Source organism: Chinchilla lanigera, unplaced genomic scaffold (assembly GCF_000276665.1).
Source record: "Chinchilla lanigera isolate Chin_1 unplaced genomic scaffold, ChiLan1.0 scaffold00079, whole genome shotgun sequence".
Taxonomy (NCBI): domain Eukaryota; kingdom Metazoa; phylum Chordata; class Mammalia; order Rodentia; family Chinchillidae; genus Chinchilla; species Chinchilla lanigera.
This window is the reverse complement of record NW_004955480.1, coordinates 7,454,217-7,479,566: the sequence shown is the minus strand read 5'-3', so window position 1 is coordinate 7,479,566 and position 25,350 is coordinate 7,454,217. Positions and strand designations below refer to the sequence as shown.

At 38.3% G+C, this 25,350-nt stretch overlaps 1 protein-coding gene across 9 annotated transcripts in view; it reads right to left on the bottom strand.

The window, feature by feature from the left end:
• Ldb2 (LIM domain binding 2) overlaps positions 1 to 25,350 on the bottom strand; it is a 368,457-nt gene that overhangs the window by 89,001 nt on the left and 254,106 nt on the right. The window lies entirely within an intron of this gene.

The window sequence follows — 25,350 nt, the reverse complement described above, 5'->3', positions numbered from 1 at the left end:
GGAAAATACCCAGGCGGATCCATGCACCCCACATCATCACCAAACCTTCTGCGGCTAGATACAAATCATTTTGCAGCAACCAAGCCAGGAGGCAATTTCTGTTTCTAAAAAACCATGACCCTCTGGCTTGTGGATAATAAAATACCTCCAACTATTTAGGAAAGTGTGGACAGTCATCTCTCCAGGTGTTGTGTCCACTAAAATCCAATAAAAGGAGAGCTATCACTTTGGAAATAATAGGGGAGGGATGCATTTACCACTTTGGACTTTGTATATACATTTTAGTGAATCTGATTTGAAAAAAAACAAGACATGTACAACCTACTTGGAGTTTTTAATGAGTTGTTTACAAGCCAGTTGCCCAATTATGATTTATTTTTATTATCAGTAGTGGGAATATAAATTTTAACACCATATGCTCTGTAATTTGTGACGTATTTTGGCATTTTCTCACAGGATCTCCAGAACAACCCCGAGAGAGTACAGGATTGTGACTCAGAAAGGCACAGAATTCAGAGCTAAAAAGGTTATTATGTTAAAAAAAAAAAGGTTTTATGGAAGTTTCCAAGTCACCTGACTTAAAAAGAGATATTTGGAGTCTTTAATGCCATATCTCCAAACACCAAAACACTTGGTCTTTTCAATGCTGCCTCTCAAACTGTTTGAAAGAATGGAAATCTTTAAAAAGTAACCTGCATCTCCTTAGACAAAGAGATCCAGGACTATGTAAATGCTGATCTTTCCATCTGCTTTGGAACTGGATAAAATATCTCTCTAGAATAAAAGGTTCATTTCAAGAGAACTTGATACCTTCCACTTGATCTAAATTGGTCTCTTCCATTCCATGTGGCCAGTGCTGCCCGTTTCAGTCTGAGCGACTGTGTAAGTAGCTGGGCCTTTCTGATATATGACACTTAGAAAATCTGTGATAACCCCCAGCCTCAGCACTGATTTGAAATCCTCTTACACTGGAAATCCCAACTTGTAATATCAGGAATTCTGCCTATGTGCAGATTTTAAGGCAAAGTCCTAAAAGCACTCTCAAGCAATCCAAGGTTTTTATAAATCTCTTACACTCACTGTGTAATATCCCCCCAAAGACAAAAATAATATTTAAGATACAGTACCTGAGAGAGCTCTGGCTAGAAAAGTCACCCCGTTGTCACTTGGATGCTTTAAAATATTTAATTTCATTTAAAAAGAATCAGTATTAATCCATTTCACATGAATCTGGAGCTCTTTTGTACACTAACATGGAAAAAATGAGTACAAAAAGAAAACCCTTCCGAACTATATTCTGGAGTGATCTTTAAAGAACCCTGATGTAGATAACTAGTCTCTGAATAATTTATATAGTTGTTATTGCTTCATACTTGCTGTGGGTAAAATCAATCAAGAAGTGAGTGCTAAACATTCCAGTAACTTCAGTTCTTCCATCCCGAATAATCCTTGCACATACAGTTCCTAAATACTGCCTAATCCCCAATACTGCATGTTCATTCCCTGAATATAAAATTCAAATGCGAGTAATTTGAGTACACCGTATCCTTGAACACATGAATGGCTAATATTATAAAAGGAAACTTTGTTATGCTAAAAACCTTATTGTCGTTCACCAAACAGATAAAATTAATTGAATGCATTTCAAATATTCTAACTTAAAGCTAATTATCATAAATCAGCTCAAATAATTTGACAATTTGGGATCTGTACTGTTAAGAATAAATACAAACCAGAAAAATATAGTTGAAGGGTGAAAATATTTCACTACAACATCTGAGGAACTGGCATATAAAACTTTATGGTAAATAAACACCACTGGATTAATCACATTATGGCTTATTCATCATGAATCCTGCACAGTTTAATTCTTGTACAGCACTGTTGCCTATTTATTGTCATTATCCTTATTCATAGCATAAGAAAAGGGGAATGGCAATAAAGTTTGAGATTTCTTAACTTTAAACCTAAACTTTTAATTACTTCCTCAACTCTAGAAAAATATACAAGCTATATAGTAAATGTACTTAGAGGGAAACACAGCTTTGTTCCATTGAAGAATTTCTGGCACTCTAGGAAAAGATTGAAATGAACACTAGAGGTGTGTTTGCAGTCCTATCTCCTTTGTAGAACTGCTCCACTCCTTCTTCCATGGTCTGATCTGGACCATTAACCACAAAGCTCCATCAGTATCCTACGTGGTACGATGCTATTCTGGTGGCCCCAGTGACCCATGACAATGATCTTCATACCTATATATATGGTCTCCTCTCCTTAAATCTGGTTGGCTTCTTGATCTGCTTCCATTAATAGAATGTGCATAACCACAGCATGTCAGTTTTGGTTATACCTTAAAAATCATAGAAGGTTCCCATTTGTGCTTAGGAAAATGTCAGTTCCTATGTGCAAAATCCAACTATTCTAAGACTGCCAAGCTGTGAGAAAAGTCACCTGCAGTGGTTACATGGAGTGGTTACATGGAGCAGAAGAAGGCCTTCCCGGCAACAACTTCAACTGAGCTTTGGGTTAACACCTAGCACTAACTTTCATGAGGGAGACCACCTTGGAAGGGAGTTCTTGAGTTCCAAATGAACTGCATCAAGCTCATGTCCTTGGAAGCAGAGATGAGCTGTTCCTGAAACACTTCCAAAATTGCAGAATCATAAGTAAATATAGGTTTGTATTTTCAGAATCTCTCCCTGAAAGACAAAGGGTAGTTTTACTAGTAGAGTCCTACATGCAGACAGAAAGCCAGAGAGAGACAGAGACAGAGACAGAGAGACAGAGGAAGAGACAGACAGAGACAAAGACACAGAGAGACATAGAGATGTCTCTATGTACAGAGATAGAGACACAGAGAGACAGAAATACAGTGACATAAATCAGAGACAGATAGAGACGGACAGAGGCGAAGACAGACAGAGACAGAGAGACAGAAAGAGAGAGAGAGAGAGAGAGGGAGAGAAAGAGAGATTGTCTTTGGACTGATTTTGGCCTTCATCTCAGCGGGGAATAAAGCCAACACCTCACCCTAGCAGTATGTCTTAGGGAGATGTGCCTATTGAGTTGTTTGTATTAGGTATCCATCATTTCCATATAGAGGAAGTCTGATTAATGCTATCTTGTTCCAACATGGAATAGGCTAGCAAACAGGGACACATAATTAAGAGAAGTGATGAAAAAGATCAATTGCAAGAGATATCTGAGAGTCTGTACAACACACTGTGTTAGAAGCTTTAGGGATGAAAAGGAGAGCCAGAGATAGCACTGGTTCTCTAGTGCTGCTACTTCATGGCTTACGACATAAATGTATCATCTTCTACTTTTAGCAATCAGACACAGATCTTGTTGGGTTAATGTCAAGGTATTAGCAGGCCGAATTGCTTTCTAGAGGCCCTAGGGAGGAATCAGTTTTCTTTTTTTCTAGCATTTGGAGGCTGCTCAAATTCCTTAAATGTGGCCCTTTTCCCATCAGCTGACTGAACATCGACAGCACATGGAGACGAGGAGGGTATCATTCACACTTCCTTGGGCTCCACCCAAACAATCCTTAATAATCTTTTCATCTGAATCCCATAACTTAGTCAGCTCTACAGGCTCTTGTCAGGTGAGTCAACATCCACAGGTGCTAGGAATTAGGGCCTGGATACCTTTGGGGGCCATTTTTCTGCCTGCCACAGAGATGAGCCAAGAGCTTCTACTCTGCAAAGAAGATAGTTAAAACATAACTTGTGTTCATGTATGTGCACTCACACACACACACACACACACACAGTGTGATATATAAATTATGTGCAGTGAATGGGACAGGGAATCGAAGCAGAATCTCATGTGCTTGCGCTTCAGAAAATCAGTCTATTGCTCATCCACTGATTTCTTCTGTAAACATTCACCAAGCCTGGAGTAGCTGTAAAGTTCCTTGGTAGGTGCTGAAAGCACAAAAATAGATTTTTGACTCTATCTTTCAAACTCGTTTCTGTCTAGAAAGTTAAGCAATATCCAAGTCTCTGTAACATAATGTAATAATTGATAATGATCAAAAATAGCTTTGCAATTTTTCAACTCCACCTATATCTTCTGAATCTTGAATTCAGTGTACACATTTTATAATATGTGAAGCACTGAGATTAACATATTGTTTAAATGCAGTAAACCATGCAAGCATATGGAACAATCTAATATAAATGACTTTAAATGTGGGAACAGTTCAGATTTAGATTCAGTGATTTCCTAATTCATCAACCACACCAATACTGTATCTACTATATGCTAAACCTATTCCTTACATGCTCTAATCTCTAGAATTAAAATGATCTAAACAATGATACCATAAATCTGTATTGGAAGTTCATGAAAAGGATTTTATCTTAAAAAACACTTAAAGTGAGATTAAGATTATAATAGATTATAAAAAAGACTCTATGTCCTCTAATACATTTACGTAAGTCTCAAGAGTTTGGGAAGTATAAAGAGCCAGATAGTGCAGAAAATTTTCTGTTATGTAATTTGAATATATTATATTATTTATCTATGTGTTCATGAAGGATAAAAAGAAAAATATAGATCAAATTATTCAGGAGTTTAAAAGTTTATGAAGAAGGTTTATATAATATTCCACCTTACAGGTAAATATAATTAGTCCAGGAATAGCTAAAAGCATAACCAATTTAGATGTCTAGATCTACAGTCAAGTTCCTTAGGAAGTTTCTCATTACTGGTCTCACCCATACAATCTCCAGTTCTCACAGTGGAAGATGGCAGGTTGTGTGGAGGCAGGATCTAGCCTGTATCTTTCTGTAGGGCTTCTTTGTAGATATGAGAATGTGTACAGGATACTTGAAGATATTAGCTGAATTTTCCTCATTTAGAAAGTCAATTGTACTATTCAGAAACCCAATGAAGAGATATAAACTAGCATGTAGCCTCCTCAAAGCAGAAAGTATTCTATTCAGAACATTCTATATTTATGAGTGATTTTGTAATGTTCTTTTTAAACTCTTAAGGAAGTTTATGGAAAATTCTCATGAAAAAATTGTATTTGGGAAATACGTAGGAAAATATTCAAACTTGTAATCAAAATACAAATTAAAATAATAAGTAAATATATAAAACATAAACCTCATGAAGTTTCAGTGAAATGAACATGTACAAATATTTTTGGAAAAATCAATGTAGCAATTACTTCTGTTGTGATCTAATTTTCTGCAATCTTTTAGATGTGACTTTAAGCTCTTGGTGAATACTTGAATTGAACCACAATTCTAAAGTTCAGATTTTAAATGCTCCGAAGTTCTTCATGTCCTTTGAGAAACTGTTGCTAATGTCAGATCTTTTGATTTGGGACCATTGTTTAAATGCTTGTAGTTTGTCTTTTAAAGACAATTCGCTTCCAAAAAAAGAAAAAAAAAAGAAAAAAAATGAGATGGAGAATCTAATTAAAATGGCGACCAAGAGGAAGATTTGTAACTAACAAAGTATTAGTACCATTTAACACTTGGACATTATTTAGCTAATGACTTTCCAAGTCTGAAGAAAGAACTACACAGCCACGTATTAGTGATTTCAATTAGGCAAAATTTAATTATATTACAATAATTAATTATTCTATGATTAAAACTGTTTTCTAAACATGATAAGAGATAAATTGGTTGTCTGAATCAAGGCAGTTTATATAGTTCTGCTAAAGGTGGTGTGCTTCAGAAATTCCCATGAAAATTCCACTACTGAGGTACACAATAAACACAAAGATTCATTAAACTTTATACTTATCTGTATTTAGAAATCAATGAATGCATTATGCTAACATGTAAATGAAAGTGATCGTAGGAGTAATAAGAACAATGTTGATGATTTTCTGTATGGTTAGTAACTGTGATAAATAGTCAAATGAATGCAAATAAAACATGACCAAACTTTGATGGTGGTGATAGAGCTTTAAGGCAGATTCTGTTCTTTGTAACGTGAAGACAAGTTAAACTAACTTTAGTTCTCTAACGTGATATAATTTTCATTTAATATGCTTTTACCTTATTTTTCTTTTTTTTTTTTTTTTTTTTTTTTGGTTTTTCTCCGGTACCAGGAACCGAACTCATGACCTTGCGCTTGCCAGGCAGGCGCTTTTTGCCGCTGAGCTAAATCCCCAGCCCCTTATTTTTCAGCAATAGCAATTTGATTTAAATATCTTCTCTCTGATTATGTCTCTTGCTCTTTCAAAGTTTCATACAGTTTGTATATGCATGGTAAGTACCTTGTATGGTTATGGGCCAGATATTGTGCCAGGTGCTGATAGAAAATCACAGACAGAGGACAGACCTGGTGCTGAGGGAAGGCTAGTTTAGCCTGACCAGTGTAGAAGGTGCAGCGAGGAGGTGAGGCGGTGATGGAGTTAGTCCTTGACTGAACAAGGCCTCCTGAAGATTTGCAAGTGGATGGGTCCAGGCCCAGGAACTGGCAGCAACTAAAGCCTTATGATAGGCATAAGTTTGGGTTGCATAAGCTTGGACTATGACAGTGTCATGGCAGATGCATAGTCAAGAAGAATGGCATGGAGGGTGGGGAAGGAGTCAAAGACAGGTTGTGGAGAATTCCCTAAGCTATGCCAAGGGCTCACATTTATTCAGAGCACAATGACAGAGCAGTGGAATGTTTCAGTCGATGACAAGGTCTGATAAAGCTACTCTGCTTTCTTTATTATTCATTTGCCAAAATGGTCCCAAAATGCCACAAAAATTTTTGAACTTCTCTGAAATCTAAAAGGCAGTTTTCCCCTTCTGATTACTATCTACCAGGTTTTTAATAACTTGATGAAGACTTCAATCACACCAGCTTATAGTAGGGTTAGGTGGTGGACTGATGATTGTAACCAAAGTAAACCCCATCCTTGCTCTTAGGAGCGTCCCATCAAGAGTTCTTCGTGCCATTAATTCGCTAGTTAAGGGCAAGTAAAAGCTGTGGTTCCATCTAGTTCCCCCTACATACCCACTGCCTAACACTCAATAATGGATGACTTGGTGTAACACATCAATGAACTCACAGATTCTGACTTGTAGGAACTTAAAACACAAACGGGACACATTTCATTTAATTCAACCCAGTACCCTAGTATAGTCAGGTTATTTTGAATCCTGATTCTTCCAGGCATGCTACGGACTAGTTCTCTCAGATATGTGATTTTGATCCTGGGTAGAAACTCTTTAGCCCTTGATCCAAGATACTGACCATAGATTATGCAACAGTAATCTAGCAAAAGAGACCTCCTCATGTCTGGGGTATGGAATATAAAATCCTTTTATTCTCTTCTACCTCAAGTCCATGCTGCAGTTACTGATAGGTTATGGCACTGGTGCAGGATCTATAGGGAGAGACAGAGGAGTTAAACAAAGATCCAAGCTAAAGGATGGAGAGACTTCAGTCAGGCACAGAAGGCAGGCGGAAGAGAGGGGTTGAGCACAGCAAAAAGCAGTGTTGAGGAAGAGGCATTTCCCATCATCTGGGCTTCTGTGTGGACCAGGAATTATATATTTAAGCGTTGGAGGTCTTGTCTGGATGAGCTGCTCCATTACTACACCACGATATTCTTTTAGTTACTGAAACTGTATCATGTAGTTTACACCTGGTATACTTACTTCTACCCTCTTACGTTTTTATGTTAACATTTTCATATAATATTCTGCTTTGTATTGTTCAAGGTGGACCTTAAAATAATTTTGTTGAATTCAGAAAAAAAGGGGGGGGGGAGATTGATTCAAATTAAATCTACTAAGAAAGAGTTGAAATATCCAGTATCTTTCAAATTTCAAATATCATTGAAGTATCCAATCTTCCCAGGCAGAATATGAAATGTGTGTTTCTTTATTTAAGTCTTCAGTTTTGTCTCCAAAGGATTCTGTAGTAGTGTTCTATGGTATAACTACTTTATAGTTTTTAGGATGACTTTCGCATTTTAGTTATGCTCTTTCATTAATTTAACATGACAATTATATTTCTATTTAGAACCCAAGATGCTTCACTGAATACTTTTATTAATAGTAATAAGTTTTGCAATTTTTTCAGGTAAAGAAATTTGTTATCCCCAGATATTGATAATTGTATTCCCTTCCTCCTTTCCAGTATGTTAATATTTTTTCTCATTCTAGTTGTTCAAGCAGGACTCCTAGAAAGAAAACTAATAAGGGAGTTGAGATTTCCCCCCTTGGTATGTTTGGAGTCAAGTATTTCTAGGGGTAGAGAAAATTGTACGTTGTTGATTTGAAATCATATTACTTGCTGTGGGAATAAAAATAAATTCTTCGAATCTTTATGTTTTTCAATTTTGATAGATGTTTAATTTGACTAAATACATTTTCTGTAGCTACTAAATTGATGTATTTTCTTCTAGAGAAGTACTTATATATATTTAGGTATTGAACAACTTTAATACTCTTAATATATACCTTACAGTCTTGTACCCACATACATTCACATATTTTTGTAGCAAGTTTTGCATAAATTCAACTTGTGGTTCATTCATCCTTTAGCAAGTGTCCATGAAAACAGTGCTCTACATGAGCATTTGGGCAGTACTGAACTAAAGTGATAGAGCCAGAAAAGACCTTAAATTTAGTCCGATGATTCCCAGTAGCATTTCATAAGGTTTCTACAGATCTTAAGATGTACCCCTAGCTGGTTCCATATTTTTAAAAAGTCATTTAAAAAGGGAACGTGTTTAGTATATTTCTCTGATTCAAGTAGGACTTATCTCAACTCAGTAATACTGATTAGCTCCTGATTAGTAATTATGAATGGCATTTAACATACATGGAAAATAAAATAAAAAATACTGACAATTATTTAATAAATGTAATTAGGTTATCCATGATTATATTCCACACCCTCATTTCATAGGCAAGAAGTCAGATGGTCAGAGAAGTAACACTATGTAGCTATTCATAGTTCAGTGAGAATAAAGAAAGATCCTTGTTCTTTTTAATTTATCAATTCTGGTTTATTTCTAGGCCACAATTTAATTTTATACTTTTTAGTCACATAAATAAAACACACTCAAAACATTACCACATTGCTGCTGCAAAGGAAATATGTGTATATATGTATGTAAGTGTATTTTGTTTTGCTTCAATTTACATAAAAGCTATTAAATGTATTGATATAGAGCTTGTCCTTTTTCACTCATTAATACTTTTCTGAGGTCTGAGGACATCAGCATATATAAGGCTAATTCATTTATTTTAAACACTGCCTCATATTCCAGAGTATGGCCATTTCAGCATTATTTAGACATTCTCATGGTAAGGGACATACAGAATGTTTTTCAATTTTTTTTTTTCTGATGGAGCAGACACTGAGAAGGGGAAATACATGTTTTATTTACTGGGTCCAAGTGACTGCCCTTTGAAGCATCATTATCAAATTACTCCTTTATCTGTGCTGAAAAGACTACTTGTTTCACCCACAACTTCACCAACACTTAATGTTGTCAAATTTTATATATTTTTTGCAACTTAGGTTGTAGAAAGCACCTCTCACAAAGTGTCAATGTATCCCACATCGATGATGAGATTAAATGGTTAATTACAGGAATCTAGTTCATGTGGTTTCTCTGCGGGTGAAACATCTCCATTAACCTTCAGATAGTTTGCATATTTTTACCTCAAACCCACTGACCTTGATAAAAAGAAAAAAGGCTCCAGAGTAGACAGATGAAAAAAAATCCCAGAATTCTCATGGAATTATTTCAGCCTGATTTACCAAGTCCTTTCCAACTCAAATCACTAGGGAAAACACAAGTCCCCAATTCTGTGTTTTAGTGTCAGCACAATTCACCTGGGTTACAGAAATGTTGCCAGAGAAATTGACATATGTATGATTTCAAACCAAATCTGGGCCAGGAATCAGCAGCCGTTAGCAGTTCCAAGATTTCCCTTCTGCAGAGAGAAGACAAATGGATCAGATTGGGCCCTGCCCCAGGGCTAGATATCATGGAAGGCTCCCCTTCTACGGTGTAATGTGGTCACTGAAGTAGAAGTTCATAAACATTCCGTGTGCAGTTCCGTGCATTAGGATCATTCATGGTTAAAATACTCAGCATAGAATCCAATTCTGTTAAAGCACGTTAGCTCTTCTTACCACTCTCCTACTGTCTTCTATAAGCACAGACTTCGGATGCGCCCTGCCGAATTGTAACTGTCAATTTTATTGTCTTTCCTTCAGGGTCTGTAGTTCTCCGAAGGCAGGGAATATTTCCTGAGCATTCCAGTATCACAGCACATTTGTGATGTAAATAGCTACTTAGGAGATGTTTGGCAAATGAAAGAGTGCAGAGTTGGCATGTCTATTTGGACAGCCTGCCAGTCTGAAGCCTGCTATGTGTACACATCAGTTTCTACTGTAGAGGTGGGTAAGAGGCAGGAGAACTAAGACCACAAGAAGAGACAGGGTTTTAAGGTCCCATCTGAAATTCTCAAATCTCAATATTTTAGTCCAGAACATTTTGATTTAGAGGCTCATCATTTTAAAAAGTTCATTTGGCATTAAAGTTAACTTTGAATTTTGCAAAGAAAATATGTAGTCTTCCATCTGAGACTCCTTAGCATTGGTGGGGCTTCTCCCTTATATTTAAGTGAATTTACAATTCACAAGCTCCCTATTGAAAGCACAAAGAAAGACTCCAAAATCAGCATTCCAGAAGTATTTTATAAGAAAATTAAAGTCTCTAGAAATGAGAAGAAGTAGAAGGGTCAGAGTCACTCCACACAGGTCCCTTGGGGGCTGTGCTTCTGATCCTTAGATGGGGTCTGCGAGGAGAGGAGCATCGGTTCTGACAGAACTAAATGTTGTTTTTTTTTTTTTTTAAAGAGAGTAGTAAATGAGAAACAAAGAAATAGAACAGTAGCAGCATACCAGTATCACAAACATAAACAAATCAAAGCAAGAACATTCAAAGTGATACAGAGTCTCAAGACAAAATAATACAAATCAACAGTGGTTGTTACAATAGATGATAGGAAAGGGAAAGAGATTGCTCAAAGGAAGGAATGACTGGGATGAGGGAAAGAAGAAAAAAGAAGAAGGAACACAAAATATAAATATATATATGAATAGCTGCAATAACTGCATTGTTGATGGTATATTGAAATGAACAGTTAATGATTACAATTTTTTATGTTCTGATCGATTGTGCATGCTTGTGTCTGGTGGTCTGAGCAACTGATCTAAAGGTAACAATATGCAATGGAATTACAGTGGTGAACTCCTACCATCTTGTCTAGTGAAACTCTGTATTTTTTTTTTTTTTAAATAAAAGGAGGAAAACATTAACAGGTAGACAACATTTTACAAAATAGCAAAAGAACAGTACAGACAGTACGGAGTTACAAACAAAGTGGTAGGGAATTAACAATGCTTGTTGTATTACATATTGATATCTTCAAAGTAGTTTCTCATGAAAACAGATATAGACATGCAATGCTGATCAACCAAGGACTCATTGACAGTTTCTTTCAGCAAAGAAATACAAGACAGTAGAACAGCCATGCTAACTATCCTGTATATAAATACATACAAAATTTCTCCTTCTTTCCCTTCTCTTTTCCCACATCCCACTTGCCCTTTACCTTTGAATGCTTTCCTATCAATTCACAATGTCTATCATATCTCCCTAATTTACATTAATTCTTTCAGATTTTACACTAGAGAAACAATGCTGTGCTTGCACATGTATGTTTGATTTATTTCACTTATGAGTATGGTCTCTGGTTGTGACCATTTACCTATAAAAGCCTCAAGTTTATCTTTCTTTACAGCTGAGTAATATTCCATTATATAAAAGTACCACAATTTTCTTATCCAATCCTTCGTGGATGGACATTTGGGTTGCTTCCACATTTTAGCAATTACAAATTGTGCTGCTATGAACATAGGTGCACATATATCACTGTGATATGATGTTTTTAGATCTTCTGGGAAAATACCCAGCAGGGGGATAGCTGGGTTGAATGGGACTTCTAGACCTAGTTTTCTGAGGAATCTCCAAACTGATTTCCACAGTGGTTTCACCAGTCTGCATTCCCACCAGCAGTTGAGAAGGGTTCCTTTTTCTCCACAACTTTGCCAGCATTTGTTATTGGTTGACTTCTTAATGCTAGCCATTCTTACTGGGGTAAGGTGGAATCTCAGTGTTGTTTTGATTTGCATTTCTCGAATGACTAATGATGTTGAACATTTTCTCATATATTTATTTGACATTTGTATCTCCTTGTCTGAGACGTGTGTATTCATATCAGCTGCCCATTTTTGGACTGGGTCTTTGAATTTGGAGGGGCTGATATTTTTTAATTCTTTATATGTTCTAGATAGAAGCCCTTTGTCTGAGGGACAATCAGCTAAAATTTTTTCCAAATTTTTGGGTTTTCTTTTTACTCTACTGGTGATTTCTTTAGATGTGCAGAAACTTTTCAGTAGGATGAGATCCCAGTTGTTGATTCTTTCAAGTTGAAACTCTGTATTATCTCTACTGCTTTATTGAAGAATTATTTTCTTATTCCCTATGATGGTTTGAGCAATCTTTCATTCTTACATCTGGTAATCTGAGCAATATAGTTGAGAACTAAATGTTGAATGAGATTCCTGACACATGACTCAGTAGGCCAACTGTGACCACAGAACTGCACGGGCACCGGCTACTGGGCTTGGGCATTCTGTGTGCAGGTTTTCAGCAGAGCTGGAGGACTTAGGCAAGAGAAAGTGGTCTTTGGGGATTCTGTGGGTTCTGAAACAGCTTGGTTGGCCTTCCCTGGGCCCCTAGTATCAGTGCTCACCCACACCTACTAGGAGAACATGCAGGATCCCCCTGACTTTCCACCTCCATCCTCTCATCCCTCACTTGCAGCTGCCACATCTGACTTCAGGTGGAGAACTGTGGCTCAACCTATAAGCTGAAAGGACACTTCTGCACTCTCTCTCTACTCCATTGCCTCCAAAAGGAAAGGGAACTTCCAATGGAGAGAGGAGGAGCAGAAAACACTGCTGAGTCACAGAAGCAAACAGCAGGGTCGCTGCATCAGGATGGCAGAGTCCTGGCTCCTTGTTCTTCCCTTTTCTCTCTCCTCTGCTGTTGTTATGAACTGCTATGAAGGCCCAGGAACCTTCCTGGACTTCCTTCTCCTAGGCCTTGTCTAGCCTAGACTTCTCCCAGGATTGGGCTATGGAATTAGGAATGTGGACCTGGAACCACACTGCCTGGACTTGATTTCCTACTTTGCTATGTAGCAGCTGTGTTTTCTTGGTCGTTACTGAATCACTTTGGCCTCCAATTTCTCACCAGACAAATGTGTAAGGGAAAGTGTTACCCTTCTAAAGATATTGTACAGAGTATAGTAGTCTGTCCTGTTCCATGGGGGATACATTCCATGACCACCAGCCAGGGCAAGGAACCATGGGTAACAACAAACCACACATATATGATTTTTTTCTACCTATACATACCCACGATAAAGCTTAATTTGTAAATTAGGCACAGTAAGAGATTAACAGTAACACATAATAAAATCTAACAATTATAACAACATATTACAATAAAAGTTATGTGAATGTGGTCAGCACTGTACTGACCATTCTTGTGAACATGTGATGAGCTGATACAGTGCCTATGTAATAAGATCAAGTGAGGTGAATGTTATGTGTGTTATGACATAGTATCAGGCTACTATGCAAGAGATACCTAAATAGGAGCACTGTGATAGTCAGTTTGATACCCAGAAAGTTACTAAGCAACTAATGGGTAGGTAGCATATACAGCATGGATACACTGAACAAAAAGATGATTCACTACTTGCGTGGGTCAGGGTGGGATGGTATGTGATTTTATCATCCTACTCAGAGAAGTGTTCAATTTAAAACTTATGAATTGATTATTTCTGAAAATTTCCATTTAATATTTTTAGACTGCCTTTGACTTCAGGTAACTGAAACCACAGAAAGCAAAATCATGGGTAAGGGGCTGGGGATTTAGCTCAGCGGCAAAGCGCCTGCCTGGCAAGCACAACGTCGTGAGTTCGGTTCCTGGTACCAGAGAAAAACCAAAAAAAAAAAAAAAAAATCATGGGTAAGGAGCCACTATTGTATGACTTTTTTTCTGAAGACCTTGAGAATTGCTTAAAATGGACAAAGGATGCAAAGCAGCTAGTCACACTCCCAGTATTTAACAGCATTCAACAGATAGTATCAACTAAGGATGCACAGTTAGGGTGTTGCATACACCAAGTACTCAGTAGCTGCTTATACAAGGAAGGAACATAGACTGAAATCCAAGAATCCTGTCAAGAATCGTGGAAACCTAATCTACATTCTTTCTTCCGCACAGAAAATCAAGATGATTTTAAGGATTTTCATTAATGACCTTTCAAGGCAGCTGCCTCAGCGGATACTGAGAAAGCAGTAGATATACTCCCACCTTGCCTCCTCTCTTTGTGTCAAACTGAGTACTAACTTTATGCATGTGTCTGTAGTTGTCAACTCATTCAGAAATTCCAAAGATTGAAAATATCATGGTAGGGTAATGTAGGTACATTTCTTCCATTTCTCTGTTCTTATTTTTCTCAAATCTTTGCAGACTCTTTGTCCTCTTCTCATTGTTTGCACTTGAATGACACTAGTATTTTCCTTGTTACTTTAGTAACAGATCTTCAAAATTCTCCTTCTTTCCCTCCTTCCTTTCCTGTTTCCCTCTCCCCATTCTTTTTCCTTTCCTCTGAGGCTTTTGTTATCAGAATTTCCCTCTCTGTTTAGAGGGAACATTTTAGCAGCACAGGTTTATGGCTACCGTAAAGAAGAAAGTTTGAAAGGCAAAGCCAGACGTGATCCCCAGCTTTATAACAAACTCTTGTCAAAACATAACAAACCACAGCTAGACATGAGCCCCAGTGACAGAATGCAAGACCGTAAAGATGATGGAGATCCGACGGGACAGGCACTTTATAGAAACAAGCACCTTCCTCGCAAACACATAGGGTGAGCGCGACACTGAAAACCCTCCCCGGGAAAAAGAAACGGTCGGAAGAAATAAGGACAAAAACATAAAATTCAAATGACAGCCCAGCCCAAGGAGATAAACCCAAGGCAGACAAAGAATCCAATTTTACTAAATCAAGCTGACATCTCCTCCTGAATTTAATTGACCTCAGTAAGCTAGATCCTGAACAAACATAAAATTAAGAGCTGGTTACACACCATCAGTGAGTAGGACCATCAGTGAGTAGGTGTTGGTCTTACTCTCTCAGGATGGAACTTGGTTCCATGCAGGAAAAGGGAAATCGCCCAATGCACTGGGGACAGACACCAGGGAACTGTGGAACATGATGAAGTCAGGGATTCAGTGTTCACAAGAGTTGCACATAGAAGGTTGTGGATCTGAGGTTTGGGTACTGCAAAGTGTCCAAACACCAATTAACGTTTCTGTACTGTTGTGATCATTGGAGAGAAGTAGCCACAGGAAAGAAAGTGAAACTAGTATATGTGGCTAATCAAGATGCAAAGGCCCATAGGAAAACCTTTTCTTACATTAAATGGAAACATTACAAACAAAGGAAAGATTATACTGGCCACCATTTGGTGGAGCCCTTTAGTTAGAGGGGAGGAGGAAGCAGGCTGTGAAAAATCTCCTCTTAGTCTCTCTGGCTTTTCTCTACCGGACATTCTTTCTGGTTGTTTTCTTCATTTTTGTATGTAATTCATTCTCTCCTTGAATTCCCAGTTTGGGAACTATTTCTTCCAAACTTCCTTCTCTGATTTCCAAGCCAAGCTGGTTAGCTGCAGCTCCAGTGAATTTTACGAACAACCTAAACCCCTCTTCTGCAGTATTTGTCACAGTGCCGCGGTTCTCACCTTAGACTACACCTGGGACAAAGTTAAGATGAAGATTCCCCAGGCCACACCCTCAACAGCATCTGATTCAGGAGGACTGCGATAAGATCTCAGCCTGGCAATTTTAATAACTATTTCTATGTGATATGTATTCATATGACCATATTCCAGAAATCCCCTGCTTTATTTGAACTGTCTATGTCCCTTATCGTGTGGGTTCCATGAGGACAGACATCATAGCTGCCTCATGTAGTTATATTCATAGGATTTGCCAGAGTAACCAGCATCCAATAGCAGCCATCCATATGTAGATATGTGTGGGTTCACGTATGAATATGCATCTATAAGGAATGATCAAACTGTGTGGTGAATATATTTTTTAAAAAATGTACTACAGTAAAAAAAAACACACTACCCTTAAGTCCCCTCACGATACTCCCCATTGATTTGAATGTGCTTATCACATCTTTATGGCTACTTTCTAAAGCAGTTCTGCAAGTCCTTTTTCATGTCTTTATAATGTGTGATAAAAAATACAGTGGCCGCTGCTGGCCAGCGCATCCCATGGATTCGATATTTTTTTTTTGAGACAGCGTCTCGCTATGTAGATCAGGTTGGCCTTGAGCTCACTTTGTAGCCCAGGCTGGTCTCAAACTTGCTGAGATCCTCCTGCCTCAGCTTTCTGAGTGCTTTGCCCACTTTATTTACTGAATCTGGCACTATGTGACTTCTGGGTTTTTCCCAAAGTTTATATGACCATTCATGGTAAATATTTTTAATTAATTCAGGCAATAGAGGCAGCCATGACAAGGCAACTAAAGATACAAAAGAGGGCTTCCAGAGCTACTTCAGAAAGTGGTAAGAATGATAGGATATGTGCGTTCAAAGCAAAGGAGATCCCGGAAGAACTAAAGACATCGTACCACAGTGATAAATGTGCACCCATGTTCACAGTAGCACAGTACTTAACAGCTAAGTCTTAGAAACAACACCCTAATGCCCATCAACTGAGGAATGGATACATAAGGTGGAGTCTTTTTATACAATGGAGTACTACTCAGTCATAAAGGACAAATGAGACTTTTATAGGTAAATGGATGCAACTTGAGACCATACTCATAAGGGGCATAAATTACATATATAAATATTGTATTGTCTCCCTAGTGTGAAAAGCTGAAAGAGTAAAGAAGATCCAAAAATGTACAATAGATATTGTGAAATAAAAAGAAACTATTCAGTAGAAAAGAGAATCTTGGGTGGGAGAAAGCAGAAAAGAAGGAAGAGAAAGGGAAAAATATGTATATGTATACATACAACATAGTTAAGATAGTTACACTACTAATTTCTCTTAGTTCATTGAAAAGACAGGTTTGTGCTAATATTGTTTGACCAATTTTTCATGCCTATATCTTGTACTCTGAGTAACTACTTTGAAGATAATAAGCAATGTATTAACCATTGTTACTCTTCTATTATCTTGTTTTGAAATTTTGTTTTATTGTTTTTTTCTCTTTAAAATAATAAAAGCAAAGGAGAATCCTTTGAGGAGCATGAGTGGCATTGTGTCTACTACTGTAATAAATTCTAAAAATCTAAACGTGTGGTAGTTTCCACCCACACTGTGTACTGAGTGACAATGACCTGCTGTGCTTGGCAGGTTACAGAGTCTGCTCAGCAGAGATGAAGATGAAGCTGATCACGGCGTGGTCATTGAGGGACAGGGGTAGCACAGATTTCTACCATCATGGGTTGCTGAGGCAACTGACGGGGTCTCAGAAAACCAAAGCAAAATCTTCTGCTTCTTACAGTCACCAAGTGATGTGAGGGTGTGAGAGGAACTTGTGACACTAAATGAGGACTGCCTCTAGTGATCATACTTTTGTGGAGAGGACAAATCTTCGAATGCCAAACTACTGGGGCTATGGAGGTGCCACATGGTGTGAAAACCTGGGGGCTGGACTTGAAAGATGACTTAGCTTTTCTCATATTCCCAAACTGTCATGTTGCTGAGACTGCCCACACTCTACTTAATCTGTTAAGATATAAGGGAGCACTGCGTTTCCCCCTCACGTTTATTAGAGTAGGTACTTTGGATGATGGATTTGTTGGAGATGAGGGATTTGAAGGCATCCAAGCAGGCAATTTCTGGAGCCACAGGGCCACTGTGAGCATGTATGAATTGATAACCAGGGTGATCATACGTGCAATTTCAGGCCATGGAGATATGAACAAAATCTCACTAGTGGATAATATCACTTGTCAAGCATATGTTTTATAAACCTAGAACTCCCTCCTGTTTGTGAAAGCTGCTAGTGCATATCTTTGATTTTTTTTTTCTTGGTTGCATGGGACTTTGGGAGAGTTTTGTTTCCTTTTTTTCTTTCTATACCAGAAATTAATGGTATAGAAAAATTAAAAAGAAACAATCAAGATAGCCATTAAAAACATTATGAGTAACCATTTTATCAGCAATTTAAACACCATAGAAAGGATTCTAAATGCATATTTCAGTATCTGCAGCCAGCTGGGAAGATCTTGCAATATGTCAGATAAATTGCTTTCTTTGCCTGAATAATTACCAGGGTTGGGATATAATTAGCTGGTATATTTCTCCAGTCCACAGTGGTCCAGAAGTTGTGGGAGAGAGAACACCACATCTAACTTGATCACTTCTATATCTTGGATGTCGCAAGCACTACTTGTCAAATGAATATGTTCTTTCATCGCATTGAGTCCTAATGCTTAGGGACAGAGCTGACTGGTTAGGCTGGGAGCCCACACCAGGCAGATGTAATCCAGAAGGAAAAAAAATGGGCCTATGTACAAGGGGCAAGCAAGAGAAATCAGGCATGCCAGTAAGATCTGTGTTGTTGGAATTCTATAACTCAAACTTCTTAAGAGGGGAGCTCAAATAGTGAACTGCAAAAGATACAAAGAACAAGGTAAAGAATAGGTACTGAGCATGTATCCAAGTCAAGATAGAGATGAGTGTTGCCAGGCAATGTCTTTTCCTTGATTTCTGAGGGTTCTGCCCTGCTGGAGGGATCTTCATTAAGATGATCACACTCCTGTCTCTCTGTCTCTTCACTACACCTGGAGGAAGCAGTGAGGTGAGAAGAGTAATGCAATCTTACCAGAGATTCACTGTTTACAAGTAGAAACTGCACAGGCGAGGTAAGCCCCTTTCTTCCTCCTTTGCCTGTATATAAGGTTTTCAGGGAATGTTCCTCCTCTGCTTCTCCTCTCCAGGGCAAACCTTGTTCTACGGCATGGCCTGGCAGTGCTTGTGAATGGGTAAACAAGTCTACTTGTTCTTGGAAGGGCATTTGCATATAGATATAAGCTATATTCTCTAATAGCTATAACAGAATCATAGGTGACATCTGTTATAGCTGTCATCTCATTTTTTCTTACTTTTCCATTGGTTTAGAATATAACAGTTAAAAAGGTGTCATTGATTGGAATCTCAAATCGCTGATACATAGGTTTAAGGATCAAATGAATTTAAACTCATTTCGGTTCTGCAAATGTTTTTTCATGCACCCACTGAATGTGCATTACTGTGCAGTGCTTCAGAGTGATTACAATAGTAACAGAGATGAGGTGGCAGCCAGGGAAGAGATATCTACATAGAGCTCTAGACTTACTACAGGAACATTTCTCTGAGGTCACGACGACTGATTCAAAGACAGAAGTTCGGAGCTCAGATTATATATCCAAAGCCTTCAGCTGACCAGGTAGGTCTGCAGCCCCAAGTGTATCATGTAATGCAAACCCATTGAGGGCAAGAACTCTGTTTTGATCTCAGTCTTGGTCAAAGGGTCTAGAGCAAGGCTTAGTTTGCAGGGTCACAATGGGATGATTGATGAGAGGGATAGATGGATGAAAGATCAGTGAGTCCTGTGGCTACAAAAAGCTGAGAGATAAAAAGATCATACTTAATGTAAGCAATCATAGCAGCATGTTAGAGAAGATTTGAGCTCTCTTAACAATTCTACTTCTAAATAAATTATGTAAATTTAGAAAGAGGTTTTCAAAAATAATACGGTGGGGAGTTTCCTAGATTAAGAACCATATTTTCCCACTACAAGTAAAGTTGTTTTAAATGATAGATGGTGGCTACAAGGTAGAGGGAAAAACAAATCCATACAAAAAGCCTGCTGCTACTTCCTTTGATGAGTCTCCTTTACTTCATAGAGCCAGTTAATAATTAGTGGGGCAGTACAACTTGCTGCTTCTGGGGGAAGGTAGCTTACATTCTCTAAATGAGTGGGGCGGGTCCTGGTTGGGGAACCACAATGAGCGCTTATTTAGACTTAGAGAAATCACAGGTTGGGTTATATGTTTCTAGGGGAATAAAGAGAGAAAAACGATGAAAGTCTGGCATCTCAAAGGCATTCAGCAACTATAGGCTGAATAACATAAGTGAACCAGACATATGGTATAAGAAAAAGAAAACCAGGCTGTGTAGAAATCACTAGGATGAGGCTGTGCTTAGCGGTATGGGATATAGCTACAGTGTCATTTTCCCTCTATGTCCAAAGTCCCTGGAGTTCTCAGGGTGCCTTGGGAATTAGAGAGAAGAAGGGAAGAACAACTGCTGTTGGTCAGATTCCTGTGGAAGTTTGAAGTGGTAAATTTTGGAGTTTAGCTTTTTCGTTACAGACAAAAACCATTAATAGGTTTGTTAAAGGTAAGAGTAGATCTGGATTTAAATATTCTCCACTTTAAATTTCTATGATTTTAATAACCCAACAGTGCTTAATTTTCTCTTAATATTTATATAAAATCACTGAGAAGCTCAGAAGAATTTTTATGGCTCTGGGGCAGAGTGGAATCTTTTGACAATGGAGGAAACATTTAAATTGCTACACACTAAGGGTCATTTCTATAATTTTAGAATCCTAATCAAAACTTGTACAAAAACATTGTCTTAAAAACTATTGTCATAAATTTTGTGATTTTGTATAGTGGCCAAAGTAATGATGAATTTATCAGTCTATCAGTGACCAATTTTATTATGTTGATTTTTCTATACCTACCTCTGCACATTTTTAAGCAGCTCCCAAAGATTATCACTATACTATTCCAAAGCCAAACCTATGACTAAGATGTAAGCGCCAAGATGAAGGGATATTGTCATTTTTTTCCATTCCTGTATCTCTAGCACCCAGCCTATTTCCTAGTATAAAGCAGGCATTCAATAAATACTTGCTGAATAAATAAATAAATGATGACGGCTATGAATTTGGCAAAATAACTCTCATGAAAAGTAACAGAGGGAAAGCCAGGGGAAAGCAGGAAATGCCAGGTAAAGAGGACAAATTGTTTTTCAAAGGAAATTTAATTGCTTTTAGACATATTCTTTCAAATAAATGACTGCCAAGGTGCTAGCAATTTAAACGGCACTGAAAACACTTGAATAAGTCAATGTGGGCATGTTTATAATCAGCATCTCATATGCATGCCCTGAAAACTCCTTACAGTGATATATAGAGGCAGAAAGAGAGAGATGATGGACTGATAGATGAACTATTTTTAAAAGATCTTAACATCGCTCCTCCTCATCATCTCTACCACCACAAGACTTTCCATTATTCATTCGAACAGGAAACTGGTTTCTGTGCCATAGAGAAAAGAATTTCATACAAAATCAAATTACCAAGACTCTGAATTTGAAGTGTCCACATATCAGAGATTTTACTACGACCGTCTAGGGTGATGGTAGGAAGAGCTTCTTGTTGCCATCCTTTCTAAACCCTTCCATTTTCATCGTCACAAAGGTGTGCTATTACCACTGGAATTAAAAATAATGTATTAAAGGTTTTTTGTTAAATAAGTAAATTTTAGCTGTTCTTGTCATGAGCGCACAAAAATGAACCACATGAGATAAAAGACATGTTAATCTGCTTCACTTTAGTAACTATTTTATTACCTCTATGTATCTTATAGCATGTGAACCTAAAATATACATCATAAAATTTATTTTAAAATATATAAATGTAAGAACAAAAAATTAAAAGTTAGTAATTAAGAAATTTTTTGTGGTAGTTGTTCGATTAAGTTTTTTTTTTTTTTTTTTTTTTTTTTTTGCCCGTGCTGTCTCCCAAATACTCTCAATGGCTTATACAGTAGATATAATTGTGTTAATTTTATACACAAAGAAATTGAAATTAGTCATACATCTAGAGCATCTGACTCTGAAACTCAATTTATCAGCCATGTACACAAATCAGTGCCCCACTTATACAGCTTCAGCTATCTCTTTTATTGTGTAGATAACACAGTTACGTGTCCCTTGCATTTTGATGCAACTGTATTCACAGTTGAAACCTTCACCGTACCAGACAAGGTATCATGCACATCACTAAGGAAGCATAAAAAGTTTACTAGATTGATACCATTTTGTGAATAAAAGCTCCAAAAGTAAAGGAGCTTATTTTTTCAATATAAAAGAGTTTATTTCTGAGGATAGCATTTGAAAGAGAATATAGAAGTATCCTTTGGGATGGTTTAAATATACAGGGGACTTAAAGATCATTTAGCATGACCATCTGCCACAAATTTCTAGAGAAGTGTGTTAATAATCTTTGAAATCTTTCAGGGCTTCCTCATTGCCCTTAAGATAAAATCTGGTCTCTTTAATTTAACTTGGAAGGGTATCTTATGACCTGATCCCACTGCCTGCTTCTCCCTGGTCCTTTCGTTTGTTGGCACAGTCCCCTCCCTCTGTCTGTGTCTGCTGCCACCCAACACCACAGATGCCTCTAGCAGCAAAGAGCTTCTTCACTCCTCTGACGTGGCTGGATAGCCTTCTCTTGCTTCTGAGTTTTAATCTGTGAGGTTCCATCTCTTTGGAGTGGCACTACCTCCCTTAGGTTCACTTACCCTTGAAAACTATCTTCCTGGAAATTTAGAGAAAGCATTGCTCAGCAGAGCCTCTTCATTCCTTCTCAGTAATAACAGAGTGCATCTCCCAGTGGACAGACCTGTTCACCTGTTTGTCCTCCCCAGGAGGTTGTAAGCTCTAAAGGACAAGAGGACAACTCTGACTCACTGTTGTGTCCCACAGTACCAGGGACAGAATAGACTGCATATGTTTGGCAATGAATGAGTTATATCCAAAAGCCAACTGAGAACTCTCCCATGAACTTCCCCAGCTCATCCACTGGAAAAACTACAAGCTACTGTATACAACACAGTTTCCTGAATCCTAGGGATGGATTTTCTGAGGGAAGCAGTTTGAGCCTCTCTGAAAACTCAGAGAAGTTTAAGCACAGTCCTTTGCTTGCTGATTTCAGTGGCTTCCTTTATGATAGGAAACATACTTGATTTTGGCAGGCTGCGTTAGCTGTGATGAAATCATATATTATAAAAGAATGTCTTAAAGCTTTGCAGGACAGCCGGTCACTCCTGGTTCCCAGTGCACCTATGTGGAACCTCAGTTCCATTTTGCTTTGCCTGGAAAAGCAGAATAGCTTGGTAGAAAGCGTCTGTGAAAAGTATTTTTTCCCACACTCTCGCTTGAGACATAGTTGATACAGGACAGGAAACTGAGATCCTGAAAATTTACCTGGGAACCCACTGTGGACTGGAACCAAGTTTTTGTGCATCACCTTATGTTATTGATGGCACAGACTTATGAGGTGGGTGTTGTTATTAACTCGTTCGTACAAATGAGGGATGTGATAGTTGAATGTGAGCGGTGGCTTATGCAGCCACACGCTGACTAGAACAGTGCCTGTTCTCTCTCCACACAATACTCCACACCACCTCCCTCCCATCAGTTCCTGGGCTGCCTGGATAGCTGAGATTTCACTTCGCCAGCCTTCCAAGTCTGTGGCTTTCATTCACTCTCATCTGAATCTTTCCCTCACTGTTCCTCAGTGGTGCTGATGTCAGATGTCAGGAAAAGTACTGCCACAGGAGACACAAAGTGTGAAATTGGCCATGAACGATCAGCATGTCAACAGCTTTGAAAAGATTTCATTCTCAAATCATATTCACTGTACCTTCAACTCCATAGGTTTGAAATCTTGCCAGGATCCCAAAGAAGAACCAGGCAAAGAAAACATACATCTGCTCCCGGTGGTGCACTCTCTGACAAAGCTTCATTTTATCGTATACTCACAAACACCTTTGCATTTACTAGCTGCAATGAAAAGCTGCAACCGAGCAAGGTGCATAATTTCATTGTATTTCAGTTTTCTCTTCTGAAAACGGTAATGATAATAGTCCTCACCTCGAGTGGCTACTGATCAGCTGTGATCGGCAGAGGAGTGACTCTCACCAAAGGGCAGGTAAACTCTCTCGGACACGTGAGGCTCAGCATGAAACATTTACTGCTCTCTCCTGTAAAGTAATGCTAATACCTGGGTGAAAATGCTATAGATGACCATAAAGGGAGGCCTGGACTATAGGCAGAGGATTCTGTAGAAACTGCAAGAAGGCGGGACACGGAGAGCTGCATCTTAGCTATGTTAAAATGTTGCTGCTATTTAAAGAAATGCTCCTAGCAAGCCTGCTGAGGGGGTGAACATTCTCAAGGCCTCCTTCCCCAAAGGCTGCACAGTCAGAATCATGGCTTCCTGCCAGGGAGACAGACTTGATGAATCACACTGGGAGGCCAGAGACTAAAAGATTAGGTCCTTCAGTGTCATCCTCACCTTGTCATAATTCCCTGTCTATTTACTACTTTATGAGCTTAAAGCCCTGGAAAGTAAAAAAAAAATCATTGAAGGTGCTAGAAATGTGTATGGTAGTCATTGGTGTGCTCTATGCTACTGGAAGGAACACACTTCTGTTATTCTCTGAGCCAGGAGAAAATGGGTTATGAACGCTAAAAATATCAGGCTCATCCAGTGTACTCTTCTGTACAATTAACCACCCTGCTTCGTGCCCTCAAGGTTCTTCAATGCCTTCTGAAAGGAGAAAAGCAAAACTTGCATTTATTACCATACTGTCATCATTGATTACAACTCATCTTTAATTTAGCTGCTACTTGTTATGTGTTGGTAGTCAATGTTAACAGTGTTTTTTTTTTTTTTTTTTTTTTTGGTTTTTCTCCGGTACCGGGAACCGAACTCACGACCTTATGCTTGCCAGGCAGGCGCTTTTGCCGCTGAGCTAAATCCCCAGCCCCTGTTGGTAGTCAATGTGTTCTACACTGACTGCCTCCATTTCACTGATGGAGAAACTAAGATTCAAAAAGATTGTTACTTTTACGAATACTAAGTGACAAAAGTTGAGATTTCTAGTGTGGTAGGTGGTCTTCATGATGGCTCAGGGATACCTGCCCACCGGTAGCCACACTCTTACATTGTTATCAGTTCCACCCTAGAGCAGCCTGGATTTAATGGCTTCCTTCTAGAAACAAAATAGAATGTAACCAGGAATCAGCTATCACTTCCATGATTAGGTTATAAAAAGACTGTGGCTTCCATGTTTGGTGCCCTGTGTGTTTTGCTCAGTCAGAGGAAACCAGTCCAGCTGCAC